This window comes from Gymnodraco acuticeps, unplaced genomic scaffold (genome assembly GCF_902827175.1).
Source record: "Gymnodraco acuticeps unplaced genomic scaffold, fGymAcu1.1, whole genome shotgun sequence".
Taxonomy (NCBI): Eukaryota; Metazoa; Chordata; class Actinopteri; order Perciformes; family Bathydraconidae; genus Gymnodraco; species Gymnodraco acuticeps.
This window is the reverse complement of record NW_022990584.1, coordinates 382,956-403,389: the sequence shown is the minus strand read 5'-3', so window position 1 is coordinate 403,389 and position 20,434 is coordinate 382,956. Positions and strand designations below refer to the sequence as shown.

Here is a 20,434-nt window from a genome sequence, read left to right as displayed (position 1 = left end):
TATTCCGTATTTCACTGATGAAATCAGACTGAGACCAGTCTGGAAACGATCTGTAATAGCATTTTCAAATTGAGCACATTAACAATCCCTTTGACCCAAGAGTGATGAATTGCTTGTACTTGAAGCCCATTTGTTACAGCCTTATCTCTGAGGGCGCTGTTAAGAGGACTGAATCATCCAGACTGCACTGGAAATGAGAGAAACACAAACACTGAAGATTTGAGCTATGACTTGGGTACTTTTGTGGCTTTTCCTAAAACATGTTGAGTGTCTGTGTCCAAACAAATATATTTTGCCCAAAAACATATTGAATGTGTTTTAAAAAATGACATTTCAGAGAGCTTACTCACATTTTGAGTACAAACATACATTGAAATGCTTTAAAATAAGCTTATAAACAATATTATTACACGGCTTAGTTGTATACTCGATTCTGATTGGTCAATTCAGAACATGTGACACGTGGTTAATACAGTAGTACAGACCGCTGTCAAGGACTATAATGACCGTTGCTAAGGAGGATCAAGGGAGAGAAAGGAAAATAAGTTAAAAGACGGACGGAGCGCTGGACGTCAGATACATCAGCAGAAGCAGAAGGACTTATTGATTGCATGAATAAATATATTCATCAAGTGTCGCACCAAGTGTCCTTTGTGTTTGAAGAGCAAATCATGGCCGGTTGGCTCAGTTGGTTAGAGCGTGATGCTGTTGACGCAGAGGTAGCGGGTTCGATACCCGTACTGGCCAAGCATAGATTTTGAAGCGGTGGTTTGAGGAGACTTGCGCTGGAAACTGGAGGGTTGCCGGTTCGAGTCCCGATGTGCACAACACTGCCGAATTGCTCAATTTAACACATGACATAGCGCTTGAGGGACATGCCGAATTAAAGAGTAATATGGAATGATACAATTAAATGTATTATAAAAATATATTCCAGCAGCATAACACAAAGCAAGTTACTAATTAAAAGAGTAGAAATAAACAATTCTAAAATAGAAACATCTCAAAATAGAAATAGAAACAAACCAGCATTAGAGAGTAAGACAGATATACTGATGACCGTTCAGATAACACATCTATAAACTGACTGACAAATAAAAACACTATTGGAGGGCCATTATATGGTTGACAAAAGTATTTTGAGGTATGGATTTAATATATTTAAAGAAAAGTATTAAATGTTCAAATGTCACAGTTCTTAATAATTGCAAATATATATATATATTCATCCAAAGTGTCACACCAAGTGTTCCTTGTTTTTGAAATTATGTCAAAAAAACACTAGAAAATGTGGCCGGTTAGCTCAGTTGGTTAGAGGGTGGTGCTAATAACGCCAAGGTTGTAGGTTCGATACCCGTACTGGCCAATGAGATGTTTTAGGGCTCTGATTTGTTGGGACTTGGCTTGGCAACCGAAGGGTCGCCGGTTCTAGTCCCGGACACACAGAGGCCGTTTCTCAATGTCGAGTAAGGCTGCTCCAGAGCCACTATTTCAAGCATACTACGTCATCGAGTGGCGCCGAAGGACAGTTTAAATGCCCAGCATACATGTGCTACCAAGCACGCCTCCTCGACATTGAGAAACGGCCAGAGTATGGACCGGGAGCTGAAGAGGTGCCAGTTCACCTGCTGGTCGCTGCCGAAGTGTCCAACCAAAGTGTGTTAGTCCTACTGCTTCTCAGAGATGTCAAAAGTACACACATCCTTTACTCAAGTAGATGTACAGATACTCGAGTTTAAAAATACTCTGGTGAAAGTAGAAGTACTGACTAAACTTCTTTACTCAAGTGAAAGTAAAGAGGCTTTGAAATGTACGTAAGTAAAAAGTACCCATAACTAGCAGCTGTTTTAAAGAGTACCTGACCTCCCTTTATATTAATAGAACAATAATGTCATTGTTAGCTAATGAATGTTTCCATGCTGAACAACGGCAACATGACAACGTTTCCATTGGTCCCTCTTCTTTAGAGAAGACCAGGAAATGATGGATACATGGATCGTGTTCAAATCAATAGGCACGCAATGACTCTGAAGAATAATGATCACGCATCAAACACACATTCAGACTAAAGGAACCAACCAGAAATATGTACTTAAGTACAGTAACAAAGTACTTGTACTCCACTACTTCCCAACTCTGCTGCGTCTGCATCTATGTTCACCTACTTGTACCTGCTGTAGTAGTGTGGATAAGATAAGATAAGAAGTACTTTATGATCCCAATTTTGAAATGTGTTGCGTTGCAGCATCATACAAAAACATAAAATAACATAAAAAGACTGGAAATAAACATTCCAAAATGTAAACATCTCAATAGAAATAAAATAGGATGCTGTCCATGGTGCTGATATTGAAATGATCTGTGTGCACGCTGTGCCCTCCAGTGGCTGAGTGTATAAAGCATGCCTGCTCAGGGAACAGGTGGAACATTAAATGACTCTATGTTTGTATAACAAAGCACCTCTGGCTGGCAGCGAAGTCTCTGCTCCATAGTTTCTCTTGGACTAAAATCATATTATATTTTCTACTTTCTTGTTTATTTGTTGTCTTTTAATTGTTATTGTACAATTCCATGTCTTTGTATGCTGCTGCAACACAAACATTGCCCAAATTAGGATCAATATGGTACTTATCATCTTATCTTAATGGGACAAAGTGACAGTGAAAAGTGTAGGTACTGTGGAGTTAAATAAAGTGTGGAACATATTGCAATATTTATGAAACAAAGAAGGAGACAAACTAAGCTCAGTGATAGGGTCAGAGAGGCAGGAAGGGAGTGGAGCCTGCTGGGGAAACAAGATATACAAATATGTTTGTATTATTTTGGGTGAAACATGGCTGATTAGAAGAATTTAAAAGAGTTTAAACATGGTTGTATACTTCCACGAGTGGTGATTTGGTGACATGATGAGGCACACTAGGTGGCGGCGGGGGCCTTTCCTGGACCTGGAAACATTTGGGGCATAGCCCACAGTGGCGGCGCAAGAGATTTTCTTTTGGGGGTGCTGTGGGGTAGCTTGACGTTTCATAGAGGGTGCTCTACATTTAGGGTTTCCCATTAATGCACCGGGGGCTACAGTGGAACTTTCTACTGCAACACTCCCCACGCATACACACAGTGTACCCGCGGCTGTTACAATGAAGGCTCGATAATCAGCTCACGGCATATAGCAGGGGTAAAGTGCTATTTTTATAAGTAGGGAGCGGACCTAACCTCCTCTAGGGGGGTCCGGGGACATTCTCCCCCGGGAAGATTTTTTTTAAATATTGAAGTTAAAAGCATCAATCTGGTGCACTTTGAGAGCAACATGAAGAGATCTATGGATACATCTCTCAACACTCAGATGAAACACAACTGTAAACAAATTTATTTTTCTTTATGGATATTTTACAAATCACTCCCCTTTCAAACTGTATTCTTGTTTTACTGCCATATAGTATTTCATAACTGTTTTTCCTTTATTCTCTTATTTTTTTTATAACGATAATGATCATATGAAGGTGTGCCGCGGAAATAATCGTTTACATAATTCGTGACCAAACCGTTTGAGACCCACTGAGATAACTTAGACTAAAGTTAACTAACACTCAGAGAGTCCTTTAGCTCACCTGAGCCTCTCGGACTGAGAGGAGAGCTCTCCTCCAGCTTGTTGTGGAACCAACAGCTCCGTATGTCCGTTAGTGCAGCTAGCTAACCAGCTGCTAACACCACGGTCCCTGCTGCTGGCACCGGTGCGCTCTCTCTCTCTCTAGTGTCTTGCCTCTGTTGCATTCACTGAACACGGGAAATGACAACCCTGCCGTCCTCTAAAAGAAATTATATGTTTTCGCTGTAATAGTTTTGACATGTATCTTGATTGACTCTGTTCTAATCAGGTGAACATCTCCTCTGAAAACACCCAAGAGAGGACGACCATCTTCAGGCAACGGGAGCCCAGCAGCGACGGTGACATCAAGGAGCCCGTTGAATGCTCAGAAGAGACCCTCCTCAGAGACCCTCCAAGAGATCACAACCTCCACTGGATGTATGCAAGGACCTAGTGGCACATTGTCCAGTGAAGACCAAGAGAGACACTGCAGTAAAGGGTACACAAACACACAATGCATCAAGTGTGACGTCCGTCTGTGCTTTAACGACGATAGGAACTGTTTTTGGGACTACCATTGTTTTCATATTTAATAAATGACTATTCATAACAAATATGACTGATTATTATTCCTGCTACTGATATAGATAGATAGATAGATTCAACTTATACAGTACAGGTACCATGTAACGAAACGGTTTCTCTGCATTTGACCCATCCTGGTGTTAGGAGCAGTGGGATGCCATTTTGTACGGTGCCCGGGGAGCGGTGTAGGGAATGGTGCCTTGCTCAGGGACACCTCGGTAGCACTTGGTCTTTCCGGGACTTGAACTGGTGACCTTCCAGTTGCCAAGCCAAGTCCCTATGGACTTCGCCACCACCGCCCATATAGGGCTAAGTAAGCAATCAATCCTGCAAATCAACCCTTAGTTGTTCAATATATGTATTCAGACAATGTGAGTAGAAATACAGGAATTCTGCTATAAGCCCAACGTTGCAATATTACAGCGTTTCCCTAAAAACTTACCAAAAGGTAAAAAATGTAAAAACTCCATAATTTCTACAAAAAACATCTGAAAGGTCAAAAAAATAAATTCTAATGTTTTTCTATATTTGGGATTTACAGGGTTACACTCTTAGTTTTGCTTGATTCTGAGAAAGTGTTGCTTTATCTTCAATCAATCAATGTTTATTTATATAGCCCAATATCACAATGTTACATTTGTCTCAGTGGACTTCACAGTGTGTACAGAATATCTGTCCTTAGACCCTCTGTCCTTAGACCCTCTGTCCTTAGACCCTCACATCGTACAAGGAATAACTTCCGGAGAAACCCCACAGTTTAAAGGGAACATGGGAGAAACCTCAGGGAGAGCAACAGAGGAGGGATCCCTCTCCCAGGACGGACAGACGTGCAATAGATGCCGTGTGTAAATCGAAGAGATAATACATTTGCAACATAGGTAGTCCAAATGTTTGGAAATGCATGTGTCTGTAATAAGAAGATGAATCCACGAGGATGTCAGCTATCTTGTGGGAGCCATCAGTGAAGCAGTATGGTGAGAGTCAGGCAGGACCGCAGAGACAGGTTCAGCCACGACTCGAAGTCCAGGACTCAGATCCAGAACTCAGGGTAGAGGATCCAGAACTCAGGGTAGAGGATCCAGGACTCAGGATAGAGGATCCAGGACACAGCAACAGGATTAGCCTCGACTCAGGATCTCGGCGTTTATATGGACACAAAAAAGAGATTTGGGGGAAGCTTGGTTAATCGGAACATGAGAGTACACAGGTACAAACAGCCAGAAAGACGGAGTAAGGAGCCCCCCGACAGTCCAAGCCTATAGCAGCTAAACTAACGTGTCTACGTACATGCACTCCCTTAGGATGGGTTGAGGGAAAAGGGTAGCAAGTAAGAAGTAGGAAACGGAGGTGGAGAGTCACGCAGGGAGAGAGGTCCCCATTGGAACCTGAATTTGTCAGAGGTAGGAGTGGGTCAGTGGCTACGTTCCACACTCCCCGGCCGGACTAGGCCTTCTCTGCAAGCTGTTACCCTCTAATAAACCTCGAGAGGTCAGAGAGGGGAAAGGTTTGGATAAAGTTTTAAATATAAGATCTAAGTTTTTAGGATTTAAGTGAAAGAGTAAGATATAAAAAGTATAGGTGAAGAGGCACAACGTATCTACGTCAATGCACTCTTATTAGATTATTTTATTTTATCACTATAAGCTTTATCAAAAAGGAAGGTCTTAAGCATACTCTTAAAAAACGGATGGCTGTCTGCCGCCCGAACACAAACTGGAAGCTGATTCCACAAATGTTAATGACACAAATCTAATTCCATAAAACTGTTGCTGCCATCGCTGCTGGGATTCAAATGATTACAGTCAATGGGGACTTAGATTTGATCTAACAGTGAGTGAAGGTTTCTGATCTCACCTGTGATGTGAGTGAGAGGAGAGCGTCTGTACCGGTGACGGATGAAGGGAATGATTTGATGCCTCCCCTCAAAATGTTTTATACTGTAGTGCCGAGAGATAGGGAGTCGGAGGCGGTGCAATGGAGGTGCAAAAGGGTAATTTATTAGAATGTAGAAAAGGACATGTTGTCCGGTTGCAGTCCGGGAAGAAGAGAGAGAAGCCAGGAGGGCACACAACATATATAGTCAACACACAACATGTCCGTGTGGAAACAAAACCCCAACTGTAGTTCCATGTGTGAATTATGAACCAGTGTATTAATAGGTGGTCACCACAATACTCTCCTTCCTGTCACCTGTGTGCCTTGATGCTGTTGGTATGTTTGCATGCACTCCTTGGTATTTCTACTACGTCATGCTGTCTCTTAAGTTTCCCTTTCATATAACTAGTATTTTGGAGTTTCTCTTTACAAGAACACACCAGCGTTACTTGTCTATGAGAATGTGATGACATGCAGGGCAGAAAGTCCTTTGTTCCTTGTGACGCTCTGTTTTAGTTTGACTTCCACAGGAATAATACGTGACATCTCCAAGTTGTGGGGCCAGAAAACAGCCACAACAGATTTAGTTTTCTCAGGCAAATCTCCTTGATGGGTGTGTGAAGTTCATTTCTCCTGATGAGCAGGTTGCCCCTTGTGTGGTTGCCTCCTCTGCCACAGGTGTGTGCATGTGTGTGTGAAACAGTGAATGGCTGATTGCGCTTTGAAGAGGAATAAGAAAGGTCCATTTATCACTCAATAAGCACACGAGTATATCTTTCTTTATCTTCCACTTCATTTTCCCTTCAATACTTTGTTGTTTAAAGGCGTTCCAATATTTGTACTAAATATATTTGAGAGAGATGCGTGCAGCAAGTCTTAGAATTAAGTACTGGTCAATTTTGAGATGTTGTGCTATTTTGATTCTATAACATGTTTTCTTTCAGGCTTTTGGAAGGAAAACGTACAAAATACACATTTAAGTGTTTATTTTACTATAGTTTGTCTATTTGCGTCTGTAGATTTCTCCTAATTCACCAAAAGTTAGCATTCTAACGTAACAGAAAGTACCGCGACCGCTGTGTGCACCATGTCAACAGAGGTATCGCTGGAAAGCTGTGTCTCTCCCGCACAAACTCATCGGATCCAAATATGGTCATTTCCTTTGTATCAGCAACCAATCGTGAAAGCACAAAGCGGTCTTAAACCAAGAAACGAAATCTCATTGGCTGGTGTCAATTTCTGACAACGTGATTCGTTCAGATGCGTCACGTGGTGCGCTAAAAGTTTGTTCATATATAATTCATAGCCTGAATTATACAACATTGTATACCTAAAAACATGGCGAAAATGGATATTTTAGGGCTGTTGACAGTATTTTCTGATTTATGGAGTGATAAAAAGAGATATCCAATATCCCTTCTGTAAAAGCCTTAGATACTAATATGACTACAAAATGAAACAAGAATTTTGAATCTGGCTATATCCAAAGTTCAGATTTCGATTCCTGAAATGTGTTAAAATATGTGCATATTTAATGAGATAATGCATCATTTGCATATTTAAACATGCTATTTCAGAAAACTTGTAATACAAAAGACAATTGCCTTATTGTAAGTAATTAACTGGAGAAATTTCTAGCTGATACCTTTAAGTTAAAAAAAATTACCCTATTAACCTGGGGTGTCTCGCCTTAAATCAGCATTGGTTCAGGTTAAATAATTATATTTAACCAATGCTACAGAAAACATCTGTATCATAAGTGTGGACGTCATATTTAATGCAGGACAGGTTATTCCTTTTCCCACCTGACACACCCTTTTTAAGTTTGCATACTACTGTGACCACCAGGGGGCAGTATTTGATCAAATAAGTGTTAAACCTGTTGGCGGCGACCTCTCTCACAGCACACATTTTGACTTCGCTGGAAAATACCATAGGAAAATACAAGGAATAACTCATAGTCAGGAAAGACACACTGTACAAAGACATGTTATACAATCATTGTTTTTATTATTTTGAGCAACAACATTGAATATATTAGATTTGAACTGTACATTTACAGTTGCAGGTCAACAAACCTATTATCGATAACCTATTTTCAATTACAGAAATTCATGATTTCTAAGCCAGTGTATTGCAAAGTTAAGATGGAGCAGCTCAGTGAGAAATGGAAACCCCCCAGATACAATAGATGCAGTATCACTGGTTGACATGGAGGTTACAATTCAGCATGGTACTCCTCCAGGGCTTGGAGAAATGTCTTGTGTGCTCTCAGATACTTTTCGAATTTCAAAATCTCTTCATGGGACTCCACATTATCCATCATCCATCCATAAAGGAGCTCAAAGTCGGTGTCGCTTTGTGCCTAATGTGGGAACAAACAGACTTCACTGTAGTGCATGGTCCCTTCTGAACAAGGCCAACTTCTCTCAGCCTGTCAGTTACTCCAAATAATTGATGTGACGCATGAACTCACCTTCACTATGTCCAGGGCTTGTTCTGCTTCCTGAAGTAATTCCTTGAACATTTTCTTTAAAACAAAAATCCATCATGAAAATGACCAGTTGTATTTGGGAACATAAAAGCAGCTCTTAAGTAGCCGCACTTTGGTGCCTGAGCCGGCAGAATTACAAAATGTTTTAAGAGCAACTGAAAGAAAATGTGGATTTGTTTCCAATAGAAACGGAAGTTAAGTCACTATTTATTTACCAGTTTGTTCTCATCAATCCGTGAAGCTGCGGTGCAAACCAGACCCAGCAGAGTGAAGAGGAAGAACAGCCTCCCCGCTGATCCTCTGCTTCTGGATGAAACTGCTGCTGCCATCGCTGCTGTGATTCAAATGATTAGAGTCAATGGGGACTTGAAGAAATGTTCAAATAATTAGAGGTCTATATATTTGATCTAATAGTGAGTGAAGGTTTCTGATCTCACCTGTGATGTGAGTGAAAGGAGAGCGTCTGTACCGGTGATGGATGAAGGGAATGATTTGATGCCTCACCTCAAAATGTTTTATACTCTCCTTGCCTTGATGCAGATTGGCTATTGGTTATTTGTTGGTATTTTTCCATGCACTCCTTGGTATTACTATGTCATGCTGTCCCTTAAGTTTCCATATGACACTCTGTTTTAGTTTTCTCATGCATCCTGATGAGCAGGTTGCACCTTGTGTGGTTGCCTCCGCCACAGGTGTGTGCATGTGTGTGAAACAGTGAATGGTCTAGGGGAAGCTTGTGTGTGTGTGTATACGTGTGTGTTTGTGTTTGTTTCCCGGGGAAAACACTCACGAGAAACACCGGCTGTTGTTATGCCTGCTGTGACGTCAAGTTACTCCGTTCTCCGCTTGTAATTATGCCGAAGCTTCAAAGTTGTATTTATCATCTGAATTTGCCGAAACAAGTTTAATATTCTGAAAGCCAAGACTTTGTTTATTTGAAACCAGATGAAAACAAACTGTAATGGACCCTGCCGTGTTATCTATGATTACTATACCCCTTACATTCATAATTTCCGCCGGAGGGAGGGGGAGTGAGTGGCGAGTGAGAGCTGTCATCTTCCCTTTACAAGCTTCAAAAATGTATTTATCGTGTGATTTTGGAAATAAAAGTGTCATATTCTGAAAGCCAAGACTTTGTTTATTTAAATGTTTTTTAAAAACATCCGAAATAAAAAACTTTTATTTATTTAAAAAAAAATTAAAACTGTTTTATTGGCTCATGATAGGCCCCTGATCTCCGTAGGCCCCTGGGCTTCAGCCCAGGTCAGCCCGTGCATTAAGGCGGCCCTGCACACACACGATTTAAACGCAGACTTGTGTTCCTCCATGTTACGTTGTTATTGTTTCACTGAGCGGACCCGCACATTTTTTTCAAACGCTCCCCTTTTTGGTCCATCTGCGCGGTTTTGTGCGCTATGATGATTCGGCTGTACCTTTAGTAATGAATATTAAATGTTGTGAGGAAATCTTTCCACCAATAATTCCAATAAGTAATCCAAAATGTATTCACTTCAGGTTTACGAAAGTAACTGTAATCAGATTACTCGTTTTTCAAATGTAACGCGAGCTGAATACAGTTACTTGATTTTTGTATTCTGATTACGTAACGCCGTTACATGTATTCCGTTACAACCCAACCCTGGCCACACCCCACTGGGCTGGGCTGGGCTGGGCTGGGCTGGGCTGGGCTGGGCTGGGGCTGGGCTGGGCTGGGCTGGGCTGGGCTGGGCTGGGCTGGGCTGGGCTGGGCTGGGCTGGGCTGGGCTGGGCTGGGCTGGGCCGGAACACTTACAAATGTGGGCCGGTAGGATTTAGGCAAAAAAAGAAGATTTATTTATTTATTTTTAAAAACTTTAAAAAATAAATAAAAATGTTGGCCCTCCAGCCCACACACAGCACCGGCCCACCGGGGAAACTCCCGGTATTCCCAATGGCCAGTCTGCCCCTGGGTTGAGGGAAAACGGTAGCAAGTAAGAAGTAGGAAACGGAGGTGGAGAGGCACGCAGGGAGAGAGGTCCCCATTGGAACCTGAATTGGTCAGAGGTAGGAGTGGGTCAGTGGCTACGTTCCACACTCCCCGGCCGGGCTAGGCCTTCTCTGCAACCTCTAATAAACCTCGAGAGGTCAGAGAGGGGAAAGGTTGGATAAAGTTTTAAATATAAGATCTAAGTTTTTAGGATTTAAGTGAAAGAGTAAGATATACAAAGTATAGGTGAAGAGGCACAACGTGTCTACGTCAATGCACTCTTATTAGATTATTTTATTTTATCACTATAAGCTTTATCAAAAAGGAAGGTCTTAAGCGTACTCTTAAAAAACGGATGGCTGTCTGCCGCCCGAACACAAACTGGAAGCTGATACCACAAATGTTAATGACACAAATCTAATTCCATAAAACTGTTGCTGCCATCGCTGCTGGGATTCAAATGATTACAGTCAATGGGGACTTAGATTTGATCTAACAGTGAGTGAAGGTTTCTGATCTCACCTGTGATGTGAGTGAAAGGAGAGCGTCTGTACCGGTGACGGATGAAGGGAATTATTTGATGCCTCCCCTCAAAATGTTTTATACTCTCCTTCCTGTGACCTGTGTGCCTTGATGCTGTTGGTATGTTTGCATGCACTCCTTGGTATTTCTACTACGTCATGCTGTCTCTTAAGTTTCCCTTTCATATAACTAGTATTTTGGAGTTTCTCTTTACAAGAACACACCAGCGTTACTATGAGAATGTGATGACATGCAGGGCAGAAAGTCCTTTGTTCCTACATGACGCTCTGTTTTAGTTTTACTTCCATAGGAATAATACGTGACATCTCCAAGTTGTGGGGCCAGAAAACAGCCACAACAGATTTAGTTTTCTCAGGCAAATCTCCTGATGGGTGTGTGAAGTTCATTTCTCCTGATGAGCAGGTTGCCCCTTGTGTGGTTGCCTCCTCTGCCACAGGTGTGTGCATGTGTGTGTGAAACAGTGAATGGCTGATTGCGCTTTGAAGAGGAATAAGAAAGGTCCATTTATCACTCAATAAGCACACGAGTATATCTTTCTTTATCTTCCACTTCATTTTCCCTTCAATACTTTGTTGTTTAAAGGCGTTCCAATATTTGTACTAAATATATTTGAGAGAGATGCGTGCAGCAAGTCTTAGAATTAAGGTGAGACACGGCAGGCAAAAACATCGTTTTTCAAGTACTGGTCAATTTTGAGATGTTGTGCTATTTTGATTCTATAACATGTTTTCTTTCAGGCTTTTGGAAGGAAAACGTACAAAATACACATTTAAGTGTTTATTTTACTATAGTTTGTCTATTTGCGTCTGTAGATTTCTCCTAATTCACCAAAAGTTAGCATTCTAACGTAACATAAAGTACCGCGACCGCTGTGTGCACCATGTCAACAGAGGTATCGCTGGAAAGCTGTGTCTCTCCCGCACAAACTCATCGGATCCAAATATGGTCATTTCCTTTGTATCAGCAACCAATCGTGAAAGCACAAAGGGGTCTTAAACCAAGAAACGAAATCTCATTGGCTGGTGTCAATTTCTGACAACGTGATTCGTTCAGATGCGTCACGTGGTGTGCTAAAAGTTTGTTCATATATAATTCATAGCCTGAATTATACAACATTGTATACCTAAAAACATGGCGAAAATGGATATTTTAGGGCTGTTGACAGTATTTTCTGATTTATGGAGTGATAAAAAGAGATATCCAATATCCCTTCTGTAAAAGCCTTAGATACTAATATGACTACAAAATGAAACAATAATTTTGAATCTGGCTATATCCAAAGTTCAGATTTCGATTCCTGAAATGTGTTAAAATATGTGCATATTTAATGAGATAATGGGCATTTGCATATTTAAACATGCTATTTCAGAAAACTTGTAATACAAAAGACAATTGCCTTATTGTAAGTAATTAACTGGATACATTTCTAGCTGATACCTTTAAGTTAAAAAAAATTACCCTATTAACCTGGGGTGTCTCGCCTTAAATCAGCATTGGTTCAGGTTAAATAATTATATTTAACCAATGCTACAGAAAACATCTGTATCATAAGTGTGGACGTCATATTTAATGCAGGACAGGTTATTCCTTTTCCCACCTGACACACCCTTTTTAGGTTTGCATACTACTGTGACCACCAGGGGGCAGTATTTGATCAAATAAGTGTTAAACCTGTTGGCGGCGACCTCTCTCACAGCACACATTTTGACTTCGCTGGAAAATACCATAGGAAAATACAAGGAATAACTCATAGTCAGGAAAGACACACTGTACAAAGACATGTTATACAATCATTGTTTTTATTATTTTGAGCAACAACATTGAATATATTAGATTTGAACTGTACATTTATTCATTTACAGTTGCAGGTCAACAAACCTATTATCGATAACCTATTTTCAATTACAGAAATTCATGATTTCTAAGCCAGTGTATTGCAAAGTTAAGATGGAGCAGCTCAGTGAGAAATGGAAACCTCCCAGATACAATAGATGCAGTATCACTGGTTGACATGGAGGTTACAATTCAGCATGGTACTCCTCCAGGGCTTGGAGAAATGTCTTGTGTGCTCTCAGATACTTTTCGAATTTCAAAATCTCTTCATGGGACTCCACATTATCCATCATCCATCCATAAAGGAGCTCAAAGTCGGTGTCGCTTTGTGCCTAATGTGGGAACAAACAGACTTCACTGTAGTGCATAAAGTCCCTTCTGAACAAGGCCAACTTCTCTCAGCCTGTCAGTTACTCCAAATAATTGATGTGACGCATGAACTCACCTTCACTATGTCCAGGGCTTGTTCTGCTTCCTGAAGTAATTCCTTGAACATTTTCTTTAAAACAAAAATCCATCATGAAAATGACCAGTTGTATTTGGGAACATAAAAGCAGCTCTTAAGTAGCCGCACTTTGGTGCCTGAGCCGGCAGAATTACAAAATGTTTTAAGAGCAACTGAAAGAAAATGTGGATTTGTTTCCAATAGAAACGGAAGTTAAGTCACTATTTATTTACCAGTTTGTTCTCATCAATCCGTGAAGCTGCGGTGCAAACCAGACCCAGCAGAGTGAAGAGGAAGAACAGCCTCCCCGCTGATCCTCTGCTTCTGGATGAAACTGCTGCTGCCATCGCTGCTGTGATTCAAATGATTAGAGTCAATGGGGACTTGAAGAAATGTTCAAATAATTAGAGGTCTATATATTTGATCTAATAGTGAGTGAAGGTTTCTGATCTCACCTGTGATGTGAGTGAAAGGAGAGCGTCTGTACCGGTGATGGATGAAGGGAATGATTTGATGCCTCACCTCAAAATGTTTTATACTCTCCTTGCCTTGATGCAGATTGGCTATTGGTTATTTGTTGGTATTTTTCCATGCACTCCTTGGTATTACTATGTCATGCTGTCCCTTAAGTTTCCATATGACACTCTGTTTTAGTTTCACAGGAATAATACATGTTGAAGTTTTCTCATGCATCCTGAAGAGCAGGTTGCACCTTGTGTGGTTGCCTCCGCCACAGGTGTGTGCATGTGTGTGAAACAGTGAATGGTCTAGGGGAAGCTTGTGTGTGTGTGTGTGTATACGTGTGTGTTTGTGTTTGTTTCCCGGGGAAAACACTCACGAGAAACACCGGCTGTTGTTATGCCTGCTGTGACGTCAAGTTACTCCGTTCTCCGCTTGTAATTATGCCGAAGCTTCAAAGTTGTATTTATCATCTGAATTTGCCGAAACAAGTTTAATATTCTGAAAGCCAAGACTTTGTTTATTTGAAACCAGATGAAAACAAACTGTAATGGACCCTGCCGTGTTATCTATGATTACTATACCCCTTACATTCATAATTTCCGCCGGAGGGAGGGGGAGTGAGTGGCGAGTGAGAGCTGTCATCTTCCCTTTACAAGCTTCAAAAATGTATTTATCGTGTGATTTTGGAAATAAAAGTTTCATATTCTGAAAGCCAAGACTTTGTTTATTTAAATGTTTTTTAAAAACATCCGAAATAAAAAACTTTTATTTATTTAAAAAAAAATTAAAACTGTTTTATTGGCTCATGATAGGCCCCTGATCTCCGTAGGCCCCTGGGCTTTAGCCCAGGTCAGCCCGTGCATTAAGGCGGCCCTGCACACACACGATTTAAACGCAGACTTGTGTTCCTCCATGTTACGTTGTTATTGTTTCACTGAGCGGACCCGCACATTTTTTTCAAACGCTCCCCTTTTTGGTCCATCTGCGCGGTTTTGTGCGCTGTGATGATTCGGCTGTACCTTTAGTAATGAATATTAAATGTTGTGAGGAAATCTTTCCACCAATAATTCCAATAAGTAATCCAAAATGTATTCACTTCAGGTTTACGAAAGTAACTGTAATCAGATTACTCGTTTTTCAAATGTAACGCGAGCGGAATACAGTTACTTGATTTTTGTATTCTGATTACGTAACGCCGTTACATGTATTCCGTTACAACCCAACCCTGGCCACACCCCACTGGGCTGGGCCGGAACACTTACAAATGTGGGCCGGTAGGATTTAGGAAAAAAAAGAAGATTTATTTATTTATTTTTAAAAACTTTAAAAAATAAATAAAAATGTTGGCCCTCCAGCCCACACACAGCACCGGCCCACCGGGGAAACTCCCGGTATTCCCAATGGCCAGTCTGCCCCTGGGTTGAGGGAAAACGGTAGCAAGTAAGAAGTAGGAAACGGAGGTGGAGAGTCACGCAGGGAGAGAGGTCCCCATTGGAACCTGAATTGGTCAGAGGTAGGAGTGGGTCAGTGGCTACGTTCCACACTCCCGGGCCGGGCTAGGCCTTCTCTGCAACCTCTAATAAACCTCGAGAGGTCAGAGAGGGGAAAGGTTGGATAAAGTTTTAAATATAAGATCTAAGTTTTTAGGATTTAAGTGAAAGAGTAAGATATACAAAGTATAGGTGAAGAGGCACAACGTGTCTACGTCAATGCACTCTTATTAGATTATTTTATTTGATCACTATAAGCTTTATCAAAAAGGAAGGTCTTAAGCATACTCTTAAAAAACGGATGGCTGTCTGCCGCCCGAACACAAACTGGAAGCTGATACCACAAATGTTAATGACACAAATCTAATTCCATAAAACTGTTGCTGCCATCGCTGCTGGGATTCAAATGATTACAGTCAATGGGGACTTAGATTTGATCTAACAGTGAGTGAAGGTTTCTGATCTCACCTGTGATGTGAGTGAGAGGAGAGCGTCTGTACCGGTGACGGATGAAGGGAATGATTTGATGCCTCCCCTCAAAATGTTTTATACTCTCCTTCCTGTGACCTGTGTGCCTTGATGCTGTTGGTATGTTTGCATGCACTCCTTGGTATTTCTACTACGTCATGCTGTCTCTTAAGTTTCCCTTTCATATAACTAGTATTTTGGAGTTTCTCTTTACAAGAACACACCAGCGTTACTTGTCTATGAGAATGTGATGACATGCAGGGCAGAAAGTCCTTTGTTCCTACATGACGCTCTGTTTTAGTTTTACTTCCATAGGAATAATACGTGACATCTCCAAGTTGTGGGGCCAGAAAACAGCCACAACAGATTTAGTTTTCTCAGGCAAATTTCCTGATGGGTGTGTGAAGTTCATTTCTCCTGATGAGCAGGTTGCCCCTTGTGTGGTTGCCTCCTCTGCCACAGGTGTGTGCATGTGTGTGAAACAGTGAATGGCTGATTGCGCTTTGAAGAGGAATAAGAAAGGTCCATTTATCACTCAATAAGCACACGAGTATATCTTTATTTATCTTCCACTTCATTTTCCCTTTAATACTTTGTTGTTTAAAGGCGTTCCAATATTTGTACTAAATATATTTGAGAGAGATGCGTGCAGCAAGTCTTAGAATTAAATCAGCATTGGTTCAGGTTAAATAATTATATTTAACCAATGCTACAGAAAACATCTGTATCATAAGTGTGGACCTGATATTTAATGCAGGACAGGTTATTCCTTTTCCCACCTGACACACCCGTTTTAAGTTTGCATACTACTGTGACCACCAGGGGGCAGTATTTGATCAAATAAGTGTTAAACCTGTTGGCGGCGACCTCTCTCACAGCACACATTTTGATTTAGCTGGAAAATACAAGGAATAACTCCTAGTCAGGAAAGACACACTGTACAAAGACATGTTATACAATCATTGTTTTTATTATTTTGAGCAACAACATTGAATATATTAGATTTGAACTGTACATTTATTCATTTACAGTTGCAGGTCAACAAACCTATTATCGATAACCTATTTTCAATTACAGAAATTCATGATTTCTAAGCCAGTGTATTGCAAAGTTAAGATGGAGCAGCTCAGTGAGAAATGGAAACCTCCCAGATACAATAGATGCAGTATCACTGGTTGACATGGAGGTTACAATTCAGCATGGTACTCCTCCAGGGCTTGGAGAAATGTCTTGTGTGCTCTCAGATACTTTTCGAATTTCAAAATCTCTTCATGGGACTCCACATTATCCATCATCCATCCATAAAGGAGCTCAAAGTCGGTGTCGCTTTGTGCCTAATGTGGGAACAAACAGACTTCACTGTAGTGCATAAAGTCCCTTCTGAACAAGGCCAACTTCTCTCAGCCTGTCAGTTACTCCAAATAATTGATGTGACGCATGAACTCACCTTCACTATGTCCAGGGCTTGTTCTGCTTCCTGAAGTAATTCCTTGAACATTTTCTTTAAAAAAAAAATCTATCATGAAAATGACCAGTTGTATTTGGGAACATAAAAGCAGCTCTTAAGTAGCCGCACTTTGGTGCCTGAGCCGGCAGAATTACAAAATGTTTTAAGAGCAACTGAAAGAAAATGTGGATTTGTTTCCAATAGAAACGGAAGTTAAGTCACTATTTATTTACCAGTTTGTTCTCATCAATCCGTGAAGCTGCGGTGCAAACCAGACCCAGCAGAGTGAAGAGGAAGAACAGCCTCCCCGCTGCTCCTCTGCTTCTGGATGAAACTGCTGCTGCCATCGCTGCTGTGATTCAAATTATTAGAGTCAATGGGGACTTGAAGAAATGTTCAAATAATTAGAAGTCTATATATTTGATCTAACAGTGAGTGAAGGTTTCTGATCTCACCTGTGATGTGAGTGAAAGGAGAGCGTCTGTACCGGTGATGGATGAAGGGAATGATTTGATGCCTCACCTCAAAATGTTTTATACTCTCCTTGCCTTGATGCAGATTGGCTATTGGTTATTTGTTGGTATTTTTCCATGCACTCCTTGCTATTACTATGTCATGCTGTCCCTTAAGTTTCCATATGACACTCTGTTTTAGTTTTCTCATGCATCCTGAAGAGCAGGTTGCACCTTGTGTGGTTGCCTCCGCCACAGGTGTGTGCATGTGTGTGCATGTGTGTGAAACAGTGGCTTCTTGTGTTGTAAAGCACTTTGAATGTTCACTAAGAAAATAATAAATGCAGTCCATTTATCACTCAAGAAGCAAACGTGGACATTAAAGTAATGTCTGGATTGATCTTGCCTCTAGCCTATGCTTTAAAAAAAACTACAATCGAAAACATTTACAATTTAAACTCTGATAGCATTTTCACTTAATTTTGTCATAAATACTTTGTTGTTTAAAAGGCGTTCCAGTATTGTTTTCTAAATCTATTTGAGAGAGATCTGTGCAGAAAGTCTTAATTAAAGAATTTGCTGATTTAAAGAATTAAATCAGCATTGGTTAAGGTTAAACTAATATATTTAACCAATACTACCGAAAACAACTGTATCATAAGTCTGGACCTGATTTTTTTTTGAGTTTGCTAAGCATCACATTGCACACCTTTTCATATGTTGAAATAATACCAGTTTTAAACCTCCTAAATATTTTTAAATCAAATGTTTGCATAACACCATTTTGTACCTTTCATTCTTTGCTATGAACACCAGGGATCAGTATTTTATTATATCAGATGTTAAAGCTGTTGAATTGTGGCGGAGAGGAAGAAAAGGTGGAACGAACAAATCCCGGAACTAAAGTGTTTGTTCCTACCCGAGTTACTAAACATGATGCACCGTTAATGCCAGTGTTTTGGTATTTGATTCCCGTCTTCAGTGAGTATAATTAATGTCTTTTTTTCCTTACGAGTTAAGTGTTAATGTGTGTGAGACAGCATACGGAGTGTGTGTAAAGTGTTTTATTCAGCCTGGGGTTTTAATCAAAATGCCAAACGGCTAAAGTGACCGTTTGGCCGTTGCTAGGTGCAGCTGTGTTAGCTTCAGAGATGCTAACTGGTGAATCAAAAGGATGTTTTTCTTGGTAGTAAATCATGGATAAACACTAACTCTATCTCTACTTAATCGTAAACTACTGGCTTGTTTTGGTTTGTAAATGACCTGTAATGTAGCTTTATGAGTGGATTCTGACAGTAACTGCAAACTGCTGCAAAGCTACCTCTTATACCCGCACGTCTTTCCCCCTGTCATACAATACTGCACATATTTTTATTCGATTTACTCTAATGTTATTGTTCTGGTAATCCATGTAAATATTGCTATATTTTAAAGTTATTATAGTTTATAGTAAAATAGTTTTTTAGCATTGTTATGTTATGGCTTTGACTGTATACACCAAGGCTCTTATATGTAAACCTACTCCGCAATAAACCTATTTCTGATTCTGACTAAAGGTCTGGTTTATTACCATGGAGACCAGCGACTAACCTCCATTCAGAAAAGTGAACATTTAATACTTTTCTTTAAATATATTAAAGTCCATACCTCAAAATACTTGTTTCAACCATATAATGGCCCTCCAATAGTGTTTTTATTTGTCAGTCAGTTTATAGATGTGTTATCTGAACGGTCATCAGTATATCTTTCTTACTCTCTAATGCTGGTTTGTTTCTATTTCTATTTTGAGATGTTTCTATTTTAGAATTGTTTATTTCTACTCTTTTAATTTGTTATTATTTGCAACGCCTTGCTTTGTGTTATGCTGCTGCAAAAAATGTTTCCCCCGAATTGGGATTAATAAAGTACATCTTATTTTATCATCCCATATTACTCTTTAATTCGGCAAGCGCTATGTCATGTGTTAAATTGAGCAATTCGGCAGTGTTGTTCGCATCGGGACTCGACCCAGCAACCCTCCAGTTTCCAGTGCAAGTCTCCTCAAACCACCGCTTCAAAATCAATGCTTGGCCAGTACGGGTATCGAACTCGCGACTTTGGCTTTATTAGCACCACGCTCTAACCAACTGAGCTAACCGGCCACATTTGCATACTGTTTTTAACATGGCAAAACTTAAGGAGAACTGGTGTGACAATTTTGGGACTGATATATCTGTTTATGTAATCTTTAATATTGTTTATAAAAAGCTTTATTTTAAAGCGTTTTAGTATCTACCAATAATGTGATAAAGTTATATGAAATGTCATTTGTTGCCCATCATCCTAAGTCTAACAACAGGCCTTGTTTCATATAAGATAAGATTAGATTATTTATCCCTGTGGGGAAATTCAGACGTGTAAAAATAATACAAACATTTAAAATAAAGTGATAGAGTAACTGTTGAAACAAGATATCACAGTAAACATGGACCATTTGAATGGACATATATACATATTTGGATTGTTAAATATATTACATACGTGTGCAGATGTGAGTGCAGGTTAAAGTATTGCACAATAAAAGGAGTTGTGAGAAAAGTAGAAACAAAGGAGAGCTTCTAAAAACAGACTAACACTCACAGACAGGATGCATATGGCTTCTTTGGGAGAATAGGTGACATGTTGGAAGACTACATATACAAAGCTTTTTAAAGCATTTTAGTATCTACCAAAAATGTGATAACGTAATGTTTCCCCCCATCATGCCACAAAGTGGAAGGCCACATGCAAAAAACACGCGTCTGTGTTT

General features: G+C 40.2%; 1 protein-coding gene, 1 long non-coding RNA gene and 3 other non-coding genes across 6 annotated transcripts in view; 3 read left to right on the top strand and 2 right to left on the bottom strand.

Moving 5' to 3' along the window:
* Window positions 1-673: 673 nt before the first annotated feature.
* On the top strand, window positions 674-747 carry trnan-guu. The gene has a single exon. It is a non-coding gene; the product is annotated as a tRNA-Asn (tRNA).
* Window positions 748-1,292: 545 nt separating this feature from the next.
* On the top strand, window positions 1,293-1,366 carry trnai-aau. The gene has a single exon. It is a non-coding gene; the product is annotated as a tRNA-Ile (tRNA).
* Window positions 1,367-16,802: 15,436 nt separating this feature from the next.
* Window positions 16,803-17,480, bottom strand: LOC117554140. Its single transcript, XR_004570227.1, has 3 exons — window positions 17,428-17,480; window positions 17,195-17,248; window positions 16,803-17,081 (listed from the first exon to the last, which is right to left on the bottom strand). It is a non-coding gene; the product is annotated as an uncharacterized LOC117554140 (long non-coding RNA).
* A 1,083-nt stretch (window positions 17,481-18,563) lies between these two features.
* Window positions 18,564-20,434, top strand: part of atad1a (ATPase family AAA domain containing 1a) — a 77,537-nt gene continuing 75,666 nt past the window's right edge. For both annotated transcript variants that reach the window (XM_034228402.1, XM_034228403.1), the window contains exon 1: window positions 18,564-18,627. The gene's annotated coding sequence lies outside the window, so the exon portion shown is untranslated. The remainder of the gene's footprint in view (window positions 18,628-20,434) is intronic.
* On the bottom strand, window positions 19,714-19,787 carry trnai-aau. Its single transcript has one exon. It is a non-coding gene; the product is annotated as a tRNA-Ile (tRNA).